This window comes from Cibotium barometz, chromosome 18 (genome assembly GCF_041138505.1).
Source record: "Cibotium barometz isolate CiBa-2024 chromosome 18, ASM4113850v1, whole genome shotgun sequence".
In the NCBI taxonomy this organism is placed as follows: domain Eukaryota; kingdom Viridiplantae; phylum Streptophyta; class Polypodiopsida; order Cyatheales; family Cibotiaceae; genus Cibotium; species Cibotium barometz.
Genome location: NC_141063.1, coordinates 41,853,162 through 41,866,810, shown reverse-complemented (window position 1 = coordinate 41,866,810; position 13,649 = coordinate 41,853,162).

Genomic DNA, 13,649 nt, shown 5'->3' with positions numbered 1-13,649 from the left:
TTAGAAAAGGGGCAGTCTCATTAATTACAATTGAGCTTGAGTCTTCTTGAGCCCTTGGATTAATAGCTTGCATTGTTCCTTGCCTCTTCTTGTTGATGCTTGCATGCTTTTGGATTGCGGTGTATGCATGGTGTGATTGCTTGCTTGCTTCTTTGCTTTTCTCTGTTCTTCTCCACCTTTGTCTGTCACACACTCTTTGCATGCACATAGGTATTGGGATTGAGATTGAGCTTTCCATAGCTCCTTCATCCTTTGCTCACTACCCATTCGCGTAGCTCCATTGGGGGTGACACTTTTGGAGGCAAGGTAGCTTCTCCACAAAAAAGGGTTGTTCAATCTTGAAAGGCTTGAGGTACAAAACAACATAGAACCTTGCATTATTTCCTTCTTTCCCTTGAACAAGGCTCAATCTCATTGCATACACATAGGCACTAGGGTGGAGATTGAGATTTCCATGGCTGTTTAATTCTTTGCTCACTACATATTTGCACAGCTCCATTGCGGTGACACTATATTGGAAGCAAGGTTGAGGACCCTAGCTTCTTCATAAGAGAGGGTTGTTCAACCTTGAACTGCTAGAGGTGCAAATTGGCATAGATCCTTGCATTCTTTCCTTGTTTCCCTCATATAAGGCTTAATCTCATTGCATTCACATAGACATTGGGATTGAAATTGAGCTTTCTGTAACTGTTTTCTCTTTTGCTTACTACCCATTTGAATATCTCCATTGGGGTGACACTATTGGAGGAAAGGTTGAGGACCCTAGATTTTCCACAAGAGAGGGTTGTTCAATCTTGAACTATTAGAGGTGTAAACCGGCATGTATCCTTGCATTCTTTCCTTCTCTCCATCGTATAAGGTTCACTATTGGGGCAGGGAGGCGCTCTAGCTTGGGAATGGCTTGTAGTACTATTGCATTTAGTGTTTGATATTGCTTGGTTGGAATGCAAATCCATTAGTTTGTTTGAGTTAACTTGTGTAATTTTATTTCTTATTTTGTTTTTTGAGAGCAGTGGTCCCCAGACATACCATGGGCAGTAGTGCACTTGTAAATATGTGGCCAAGTATATAAGACATTTTTAATAATGAGAAAAGGGACAATCCCATTAATCATAATTGAGCTTGAATCTTCTTGAGCTCTTGGATTAGTAGCTTACATGCTTGCTTGTCTCTTGGATTAGTAGCTTACATGCTTGCTTGTCTCTTCTTGTTTATGCTTGCATGCTTGTGGATTGCTATGTATGCATGGTGTGATTGCTTGCTTGCTTCTCTCCTTTCCTCTCTTCTTCTCTATCTCCATCTTTCACTCACTCGTTGCATACGCATGGGCATTGGGGTTGAGATTGAGCTTTCCATAGCTCTTCCCTCCTTTTTCTCACTATCCATTTGCGTTGTTTGATTGGGGTGACAACAATGGTGGAGGCAAGGTTAAGAATCCTAGCTTCTCCACAAGAGAGGAGGGTTATACAATCTTGAATAGCTAGAGATACAAACCAGCATAGACCCTTGCATTCTTCCTTTCTTCTTCTCATGCAAGGCTCAAGTGTTCCCGATTGGTGAACAATTAATCGCATTTTCGGTGTTGCTTTGGATGTTGAATAAGTCATTCGCTTAGCCTTATGTTGTTTGAAGTGGAATGATACATGTACCTTGAATAGCATGTAGACAAAATCTCCTATAATGTTATTACATTCTTTTGAATTGGATAAAGTGAGTTAAATCAATCAATCCAAGTACCAATCATCTTGTGAATGTCACATATTGCTCTTAATACTCTTAATGCTCTTTTTGAGATTTCATTAGTGCCTCATCAAAACTTCATACATTTGGCTATTCCTATGTGTTTGTTTAGAGATGTGATCAAGTGAGTGTCAGGAAGAGAGTTTCTATTTCACTATATCTCTTCTTGTAGGTGTAAATACAAACATTTGTTGTATAATTGGGATAATATCATTGGACTAATTTGAAGTTTAATGGAAATTTGGGCATTGTTGTCTAGTGCATTTATAATTTGACGCCTTACCTTAGAAGCTTGACTTATTTGAGCCACCTTCTATCAACATTCTCTTTCTACTGGCAAGGAATTTCACAATGAAAACATCCCCTTGGTCTAGTTGAATAGGCTCTTTCTCTAGATCCCCTAGCGTTGGATCTTTCTCTATGTAAGTAATTTAATAAAGGTAAGCGTCGCGTGAGTTTGTTGATTGATTTGTTGAAGTTGAGCTTGACTTGGACTCCTTAAGTTGATGCGATTACAATGCCTCTACCGTTATAAAATTGGCTCTTCCTCCTCTGACCGATTCTTGATTGCTTGAGTTGGGCCTATATGTTATGAAAATGAAAATTATTGAATTATTGAAATGGTATTTTTGTGATGTGTTTCATTGATCATGGATATTTATTTTTGATTATTTGCTACCACATGGTTAATGACTTATCGCTGCAAGGTATTGGTTGTACCGAGTTGGGTAGATAGTCATTAGATATAATATTTGGCATGTGTTTTTGATAGCAGATCAATGGTAGGGCTAGTGCAGGTGAATCGATGAGGGTTGCATGTGTGCACATTTTTGGCGACATTATATTTATGTGACATTATACTTTTGTAGGAGATTTAAGCCCGTCATTATTATGTAGCCAAACGGTAGCCAAGCACATTTGTTCATATGGTTTATTTACCCGTAGTAGGTTCATGGACCAATTTATTTAAAGTTATAGCAAGGTTCATGCATACAAAAGCTTAGACTTTTCTAATTTTAAGAGCAAGGCCTAAAGTGGAGTGTAAAAACTATTTTTGGCTTACAAGTAATACAAAAAGATATCTAAATACACTTGCTTGAAATCATGAGCCATCAAGGAAGTGGGGGCGATTTAACCCATTTTGGTGTCACACATGTTTTTCTTTTTCTTTGTGTATTCTAACAAGTTGGATATATTTTTATGCTATGATTTTGAAAAAGCAATTGGAAAGAGAGAGAGAGAGAGAGAGAGAGAGAGAGAGAGAGAGAGAGAGAGAGAGAGAGAGAGATGGAGATTATTTTAATTATTTTTGTATAAGAAGATCATCCCCCTCTTACAATAGTGGTAATCAGAGCTAAGGACAAGCCCAAATCTTGAAGTATGAAGGACGAGTATGTGCATTTATCGAGCTAAAACCTCAGAGTTAAAAATAGCGAGCTATAATTTTCCACATGCATTAATTCATGATTTCTATGCATAGAAAGATGAATAAAGGAATTTTTATTTATTATAAAAGTGTTATTCTTATTAAAATTAATTTCTATGCATAGAAAGATGCATAATGGAATTTTTTAAATAAAAGTGTTATTCTTATTAAATTTGATTTCTATGCATAGAAAAATGCATAAACGAATTTTTTTATTACAAAAGTGTTATTCTTATTAAATTTGATTTCTATGCATAGAAAGATGCATAAAGGAAATTGTTTTATTATAAAAGTGTTACTCTTATTAAATTTCATTTCTATGCATAGAAAGATGCATAAAGGAAAATTTTTTATTATAAAAGTGTTATTCTTATTAAATTTGATTTCTATGCATAGAAAGATGCATAAAGGATTTTTTTAATTATAAAAGTGTTATTCTTATTAAATTTGATTTCTATGTATAAAAAGATGCATAAAGGAAATTTTTTAATTATAAAAGTGTTATTCTTATTAAATTTGATTTCTATGCATAGAAAGATGCATAAAGGAAAATGTTTTATTATAAAAGTGTTATTCTTATTAAATTTGATTTCTACGCATAAAGGAAATTTTTTTATTATAAAAGTGTTATTCTTCGTAAATTTAATTTTTTTTGCATAAAGGAGTTTTTTTTATTATAAAGGTATTATTCTTATAAAAATTAATTTTTATGCATAAATAGATGCATAAAGAAATTCTTTTTATTTTAAAAGTGTTATTCTTATTAAATTTGATTTTATGCATAGATAGATGCATAAAAGGATTTTTTTAAGTAAAAGTGTTATTCCCATTGAAGTTGATTTTTATGCATAAATAGATGCATAAAGAGTTTTTATATCAAAATTAGAATTCCCTTAAATTCTATGTTTAAATTCTATGAGTATTTGATAAATGAATAATTAAATACTCTAAGAGAGAAAACTCTATCGTTTTATATTCACATGGATTGTAAAAAGAAAATTCAGGAAATCTATTGAGATTGAAAGATTAAGATAAATGATTAATTTATTTCTCATTAGAATTCGTAACTAATTTAGAAATCAGTTAAGTGAATATTCAAAGAAAGAAATTGAGTAAAATAGTAATTGAATTATCAAACCTTTTCGAGAAAGATAGTTTAGGAAAAATCTTATCCGACTCGAACCTTGAATCAAACTATGACCAAGACCAAACTCTTTCGTCAGTTTCGAGGAAAGAATTTGGGTTAATTTAAGTTAAATAAAGAATAATAAAAATGAGCAATGGTCAGCCATACAAAGGAGGTTATGGCAAAATTTTCCAGAATTTTGTGAAAAAGAAAGTTTTTTTAATGTTATTCCAAAAGAGTAATTCCCATCATTTTTGCATCTAAAAGAAATATTCTAATTACTCCGTGTACATATTCACCTATGAATATGCATGGATATCACTGATATTAATTATTAACATTGATTTCTATGCATAGAAAGATGCATAAAGGAATGTTTTTTATTATAAAAGTGTTATTCTCATTAAAATTGATTTCTATGCATAGAAAGATGCATAAAGAAAATTTTTTATTACAAAAGTGCTATTCTAATTAAAATTGATTTCTGTGCATAGAAAGATGCATAAAGGAAACTTTTTTATTACAAAAGTGTTATTCTCATTAAAATTGATTTGTATGCATAGAAAGATGCATAAAGGAATTGTATTACAAAAGTGTTATTCTCATTAAAATTGATTTCTATGCATAGAAAGATGCATAAATGATTTTTTTTAATTACAAAAGTGTTATTCTCATTAAAATTGATTTCTATGCATAGAAAGATGCATAAAGGAACTTTTTTGATTACAAAAGTGTTATTCTCAGTAAATTTGATTTCTATGCATAGAAAGATGCATAAAGGAATGTTTTTATTACAAAAGTGTTATTCTCATTAAAATTGATTGCTATGCATAGAAAGATGCATAAAGGAATTTTTTTAATTACAAAAGTGTTATTCTCATTAAAATTGATTTCTATGCATAGAAAGATGCATAAAGAAATTTTTTTAATTACAAAAGTGTTATTCTCATTAAAATTGATTTCTATGCATAGAAAGATGCATAAAGGATTTTTTTTTAATTACAAAAGTGTTATTCTCATTAAAATTGATTTCTATGCATATAAGGATGCATAAAGGAATTTGTTTTATTACAAAAGTGTTATTCTCATAAAAATTGATTTCTATGCATAGAAAGATGCATAAAGGAATGTTTTTTTTATTACAAAAGTGTTATTCTCATTTAATTTGATTTCTATGCATAGAAAGATGCATAAAGGAATTTTTTTATTACAAAAGGGTTATTCTCATTAAAATTGATTTCTATGTATAGAAAGATGCATAAAGAAAATTTTTTATTACAAAAGCATTATTCTCATTAAATTTGATTTTTATGCATAGAAAGATGCATAAAGGAATTTTTTAAATTACAAAAGTGTTGTTCGCATTAAATTTGATTTTTATGCATAAAGGAATTTTTTTAATTACAAAAGTGTTAATCTTATTAAATTTGATTTTTATGCATAGAAAGATGCACAAAGGAATTTTTTTATTATAAAAGGGTTATTTTTATAAAATTTAATTTTTATACATAAATAGATGCATAAAGAAATTCTTTTTAATTTAAAAGTGTTATTCCTATTAAAATGGGATTTTATGCATAAATAGGTGCATAAAAGGATTTTTTTAAAAAGAGTTATTCCGATTGAAGTTGATTTTTATGCATAAATAGATGCATAAAGAATTTTTATATCAAATTTAGAATTCTCTTAAATTCTATGTTTAAATTCTATGAGTATTTGATAAATGAATAATTAAATACTCTAAGAGAGAAGTTTCTATCGTTTTATATTTAGACGGATTGTAAAAAGAGAATTTAGAAAATCTATCGAGATCAAAATATTCAGATAAATGATTAATCTATTCCTCATTGGAATTCGTAACTAATTTAGAAATCAGTTGAGTGAATATTCAAAGAAAGAAATTCAGTAAAATAGTAACTGAATTATCAAACCTTTTCAGTAAAATAGTAACTGAATTATCAAACCTTTTCTAGAAAGAAATTCAGTAAAATAGTAACTGAATTATCAAACCTTTTCTAGAAAGATAGATTAGGAAAAATCTTATCCGACTCGAACCTTGAATCAGACTATGACCAAGACCAAACTCTTTCGTCAGTTTTGAGAAAAGAAGGCGTGACCTGTTTAGAAAAATACACTCAAAACTCTCGCCAAATCTGAAAGTAAGTTTGAAACCCTTCGAATTGATCTGTGGATCAAGATTATAGAATTCGAGGAATTCTGGTATGAAATTGAGAATTCCGATCAAGAAGTTTTGGGGATACTGATTCAAGAAATACTCCTTGTATTCAAAAGAAAATCAAACTCAAAACTTGCATAGAAATGAGATGTGATGTGAATCAGATAGATGTGAATGAATGGATGGATGTGGATCTGTTTGTGATGAAAATGGATGTGAATGTGTATGTGAAGAATGGATGTGGATGTGTATGTGAAGAATGAATGTGGATGTGAAGAATGGATGTGGATGTGTATGTGAAGAATGGATGTGAATGTGTATGTGAAGAACTTCTGAAGCTGAAATCCAGGGGATTGAGTTTCGGGAAAAGGACATTTCTTCCATTCTGGAACTTCCCATGTCCTGGGTTTGACCCTGATATCTCTTGGGCGAAGGAAGGTTGGAATCACCTTCTGGGAATAAAAACCTTTTAAAAGATGATGGTGCTGGCTTTGGCGGGACTTTGACATCAAAGGCTTTGGCGAAATCCTTCGCCATCCAAACTGCTTTGGCCATGGAAACTGGCTTGGCATTCTTCACCAAGATATTCAAAGGTTCGTCCGGTCCCCGAATGAACCTGGCCATCAGCTGTTCTTCATCCAGCGGAGGCGAGTATCTAAGGAGGAGGGCGAATGCTTGGTGATATGCTTCAATAGTTCTACTCCCCTGGGTTAACTCTAAGAATTCGTTCATCTTTGTTTTTAAAAAGCCGAGAGGACAGAACCTCGTCCTTAGGTAAATTTTGAGATCAGCCCAGGTTTGGGTATTTTGGTCGAGACAGTTTATCTCACAGTGATTCCTCCACGCAACCCTGGCCGTTTCCACAATCTTTAACCTAGCAAGAGCCATCTTGCTTCTCTCATTGTAGCCAGTCACATCAAAGTATTCCTCTGTGGCCTCAATCCACTTTTCTACAACTTCACCTAACTGTTCCCCTTCACCCTTGAAGGGACCACCAGGCTGCGAACTATGAAGAGTTTTACGAACATGCAGGTTGAGCTCTTCTTCATCGAGTTGGGGGTTAACATTTCTACCACGACGACCTCGATCCATGTTCCTATCAATACGAAAATTCTTGTTAAGTTTCTTTATTTATGATTCAATCCAATTTTTGATTCAACTGATTCTGGGGTTCTTTAAATAGGTTGGCTCCCCACATAATGATGGGGTAAAGATACTCATATAGAACGCATTATCAGATAACAATTCATTCAGAATATCTCATTCATATCTTTAACACAATAATGGTCCATCAGACTGAATTTTTCCATCTGAACAGTCCTCCATGGGGATTTTAATTTTTCAGATTTTTAATTTATCATTTCCTAGCTTGATCCACTGATCAAAAGTTAACAGTACTAATCTGCCAGCACAATTCACTAATCTCATAGTGATTTGCTGAAGTCATTAACGTCATTCCAGTTATGAACATCATCATAGGGACTCGTCACATTCATCCTCATTGTGGTTTTGCTCAGCTTATTATATTTCAACCAAATTTCAAGAATCATCATTTTTCAATCAGAATCCAAATCAACTCATCAGTTCACAACCAGAATTCAAAAATCATATCAACCACATTCGAATTCATCATCTGGATAGCATTAATGCTTATAATTTCAAGTCTTAGATTTACTTGTATATACTGCCAGTAAAGAGCTGCAGTTATACCCTCGGTATATACGGGTAGTCACGGTCCTTGGAACTATAAGGTAAAGACCATCACGTCTAGGCCTCAAGCAAGTCAGGGATTCCATGCAATTGTGGTACTTCCATTTGAAGACCCAATTACTAATTTATGAATTTCAGTTCAAATAACAATTTGTATGAATTTCATCACACAATTCTGATCTTATACTGCTACTTCATAAATTTTTGACATTTTTGGCTTTTTGGTTGATCCTCATTAGTCAAATTGCTCTGATACCAGATGTGAGATCCTCGTCCCCACCGTGCAACGGATTCGGGGTGCTAGCAATGGAAGTAGCACTTCTTGCACGAGGTAGGGTCCCACACTCGGGGCCTCGCCCATGGATATCCGGACAGGTGACTAATTCCTAGGTTCTTCCAAAACCAAACTCGGATAAACTTCCCTTGCTCGGAAAGCACAGGCGATTCCTCCAGGATGATTTTACTCTATCGTAGTCAAGGTCATTACTAACCAAACTGATTCGACCGAACCTATAAAGACACTTGGTCAGATCAAGGAAGAAACTTGCACTTGGATCATAGAGATCTGAGGACTTTTCATATAGGTCTTTGGGAACAAAGATATCAATTTAATCTCCCTCTTCTAGGTAGTTGAAGAAGGTGAGGACTTTGCACCAAGACTGAAAGTTGAGGCAGATGACATGGTGAGGGAGTTGAAAGATGATGGAGGCATCCATGAAAGAGATGGCATTTTGGAAGAACAACATGGCTAAGGTGGGGGGTTGGGAGGCCCATGGAGAGGATGGTTGGGAAGGTGGATGTGGGGATGTCCTCATCAATGTAGATGTTATGCTACAAAATATTGAGTAGGAGGCTTTGATGCTATAGCTCAAGGATGCCAGGGCTTGGGTATTGGGTAGGAGGCTTTGATGTTGGAGCTCAAGGATGCCAGGGCTTGGGTAGTAGGAGGCTTTGATGTTGGAGCTCAAGGATGCCAGGGCTTGGGTTACACCTAGGACCTCACCTTATCCATCACATAGACTCCAAGGAATATGCTAGAGATGCATGGGAAGAGTTGAGTCAAGTGTTTGGGGCTAAAGCCAAGAATCAAGCAATCCATCTCAAAATAGAATTTTATGGGCTAGAAATGAACTTTAGTGAGTCACTAGCACAATTTGTTAGTAAGATGAAAATAATAATGACACAATTAGATGACATAAATGCCAAGAAATGAACTTTAGTGAGTCACCAGCACAATTTCTTAGCAAGATGAAAAGCATAATGATACAAGTAGATGGCATAACTGTCAAGATAGGAGATAAAGATGCATTAGCCATTCTCTTAAAAAGAATGCCAAAAGAGTACAATGCATTGGTGACTACACTAAAGAATTTACTAGAGCCTTTGAAGGATGTGTATCCTCTCTTCTCAAAAAGAAGAAAAGGAGCTAAATAAAGGAAGCACAAATTGTGGAACAGGACTCTTCGGCGAGACAAAACCACAAAGAAATGCTTCCATTGTGGAAGGATGGGACACTACCAAAGAGAATGCAGACTCAAGCACAAGCCAAAGTGTAACCATTGCAAGAAGCTGGGGCATAAAGAAGAGGAGTGTAGATTTAAGAACTAAGAAGCTAATTGTATGGAGTCTTCATGAAGAAAATAGGAGGTCTCCAATGATAGACTCTTCTAAGAGCTACATTAATAAACCTCACTACCCAAGCCTATCTTTCAGCCTACATATTGTAAAAGGGGTCACCATATGAGTAGAAACCCATCTCATCTCATTACTTTTTGTCCACATCCACCTTAAGTATCATACAAATTCTACTAAGGGAGAGGTTTAGGAGTTGTAACCAAATATTACCACCCGCCGAGAGTAGCAAATCAAGCACCCAAGGGGGGTATTAGATTTGTAAACCTCGCATCCAACCACCTTGCAATAGCCTAAGAATATGGCACTAGAGGGGTGTTGCCACATGGCAAGCAAGAACAAATCCCACATGAGAAAGCAAAGCTTAGTTACATTCACCTCATATAAAAGGGGGTCATTTCAAGCAATGAGCAATCAATTACGTCTCAAGTTTCTCTATGAGTACAAGTCTCAATCTTGTAACCTAGTTAACTTGAGTGCATTTTCAATTAGCACACAGACGCACTCATGATGAGTTCCCTTCACTTCTATCCACCTTTGATCACCTTCTTCATCATCACCTCCATGGCTATGGAGAGCTCTAGATCCATGTTTTTAAACAAGAAGTTCACACACATATTTCCTCATCTTTCATTTATCTCTCTCACCTCCAAGAGCATGGCTCACACCAAGCAGAGTGTAAAGAAAGTCTAGCCCCCGAAGGAGAGACGTGGAGGATCCCCTGCTCCAATCACAACTGCAGTAACATTGTAAGTGCAGGTGGAGGCTTGTAACTGTGGCTCTCCGTGAGATAAGGAAATACTAAAGGATGGTCCATCTGCTCATGCCAAAGGCATCCTTCGAATGTGTGGTGCAAGAGACAATGCAAGATCTGCAACTCCATATGGACGTGAGGTTCTGGTCTCACATAGCAACAAGTCCACTACCTATGCGGTGGTGGTGGACAGCTCAAGCCATGGTGGAGGCACTCCAGGAGGCTGTGGAGGCATACTTAGTGGAAACTTTTGGTGGCACCACGCTTGCAGCTCTCCATGCAAAGAGGGTCATTATCATTGAAAAGGACATGTAGTTGGTGTCCATTCATGCAACGTTGGAGAGATCCTCCGGGTCAGGATCTTTAGTTAAATTTTTACATATCTTATATAAATGTAATTCTCAAAAGCTATATAAACCTCAATGTATATCTTGATAAATATGCAAACTTTTTGCTCTTATCTTATGTTGCAAATTAGTCTCATTTAATTTGAGTTTATATAATTTATTGATTTATTTACATCTTTGAATGGCTACAATTTTTATTTTAGTTACGTATTTAATTTGAATTGATTTTTTCAAGTTAACTAATAGAATACATTACAAGACACGTGTTAAAACAAAAAACTCCGCAACCTGAATTTCCATTCATAGCAAAAAAAAGTTACGTAGTCATCAAAGTTACATAGTCATCAAGGCTATATCTTAGGCTTCTTATTACTACTGGGATCTCCAGACTGTGAAGCCACTTTGATGGCTAGAATCAGAACATGAAACCCTTCGAGCTCTGCCCTGATGATGGTGTAATCCTTTACCCTTGCAAATGATGCCATGGGCAAGGGGCCCCACCTTTGAGTCCCCAGAACAAATAAAGCAACTTTGAGCATCGAAGTAGAATTTATTTTTCCAAACTTGAATTATTTGGAATAAGTTTGAATAAGCACCCTTTGTAAGTGCTTAAAGCTTCAAGAACTTCTCTGCGTACCTTGGAGAGAGAAACTCATGTAGAAGACTATCACGTCCTTGTTGGCAAGTTTGCCAATGTACTGCTTTAGCGTAGAGTCTTAAACTCTTCCTTGGCTGCCAGATCTTCCAGTCTGCCTCGACGCAAGCTCATTAAGATACATAATTTCCTGCTCACACCAATAAAAATTGATGTCAGCGAACATGCAATGCATGGGAGAGGAAGACTTATTTTTTTAAAATGGAACCAAATTTGATGTGTGGGGCCTCCAAGGCATGTAGGGGCCCTGCATGTGATTGCATGCCCATCTGAGGCCTATAAGGCATTAGAACAAAGGCTTGTGTGTGAGAAAGATTAGTTCTACAAAAACCAAGCTTTCTCATGCAAGCCTTCATACTAATGCCTTACAGGCCCCAGATGGGAATGCAATCACATAAAGGACCTTTACAAGATCTCTGCTCATTGACTTCTTATGGTTGGATTCACTCTTCATATTGAAAAGGAACTCTGAAGGAATCCAACTCAAGTTGGAGTTTGGGATAGATTAGGTAATGTCGACTGCATCGCAAAATGTAGCCAACAGTGAGCTATTAGGGTCCAAGGTGAAAATGACAGCCTTGAGCTCTACATTATTGCAAAACCTAGGGTAGATCTGGTCCCCAAGGTGAAAATAGCGAGTGCTGCTAATTCGCGGCAAAAGTAGGGGAGTCAACCATGATGAGTAGTGGAGAGCTAGCACACAAATGGAAAGCTAGAGAATAGATAATATGAATGAGTTTGATCTAACTTATACTCATATTTATACTTACAGTCAACTTAATGCTATTTTTAATAAATTTATACGTATGTTTATTATTGTAATTACAAATACTTATAAACTTCTATTTATTTTTATACCTTATGTCTATAGACTTAAAAATTCATGACACTTCATTAACTTTATTAAAATTAAAAAAACCACAACACTTTAAGAGAAATAGTTTCTTGTATTCACTTGGAAGAACAAGAATTACATTAACTCCATAATCTCAAAGATGTGTGAAGCAATACATTGCTTGCTTGTTTTGTAATGTTCACTCTGACTCCCAACCTTTCTACCATCCAACTTGAAATAGAAGTTACAAGGGGGATCATTGGCTGGATTTCCTGCCTTAGAAAACTAAGGGGCCTATGACTCTCTACATTAATGTGAAAAGGGTCATAACCCTCCCAAATAATCACCACATCAATGAGTGTGCTGAATGCGTGCCATCTCGCATCTCTTGGTACAAGTTGAGCCACTCCCCTCGTAGAAGTTGCCCTCTCCTATACCTGAAGTGAATGCATAAAGTTTGTCCTACAATGAAGGACATGTCATTAAAAACAAACAACAAACAACATAAAAACATAAAAACATAAAAACATAAAAACAAGAACAATCGACATAAAAACAAACAACAATCAACATAAGTACTTGTGAATAAAAACTATCAACAATCAAAAATCAACATAAGTGAAATCTTACCTAAACGTAATATTTGACAGAGTGATTCTTCACTCAATGATATCATTGTGGTGAGTTCTCTTGAGATGCCATGTTTCACCCACCAATAACTGACTCACCAATCCTTAGATGGGCACTTACATTGGTAAGTAATCTTAGTTCTCTTCACTACTTCATAGCATCTAAACAAATGTGAAAACAAGGCAAATGGAACAAACTGACTTAGATGCACATCTCTAGAGCCTATGGAGGGTTTCATGGCACCATGAACATTAGTTTTTATCTTGACCCTACATGCTTCTGACATGTCTAAGCTAAGATTATACCATTCTTGGGCAAGACAACGATGGTCGTGGAATATACTTCAAATATTAATTATTAAATTTGATTTTTTGCATAGAAAGATGCATAAAGGAATTATTTTTATTACAAAAGTGTTATTCTCATTAAATTTTATTTTATGCATAGAAAGATGCATAAATGAATTTTTTTTATTACAAAAGTGTTATTCTCATTAAATTTGATTTTTATGCATAGAAAGATGCATAAAGGAAATTTTTTAATTACACAAGTGTTATTCTCATTAAATTTGATGTCCATAGAAAGATGCATAATTAAATACTCTAAGAGAGAAATTTC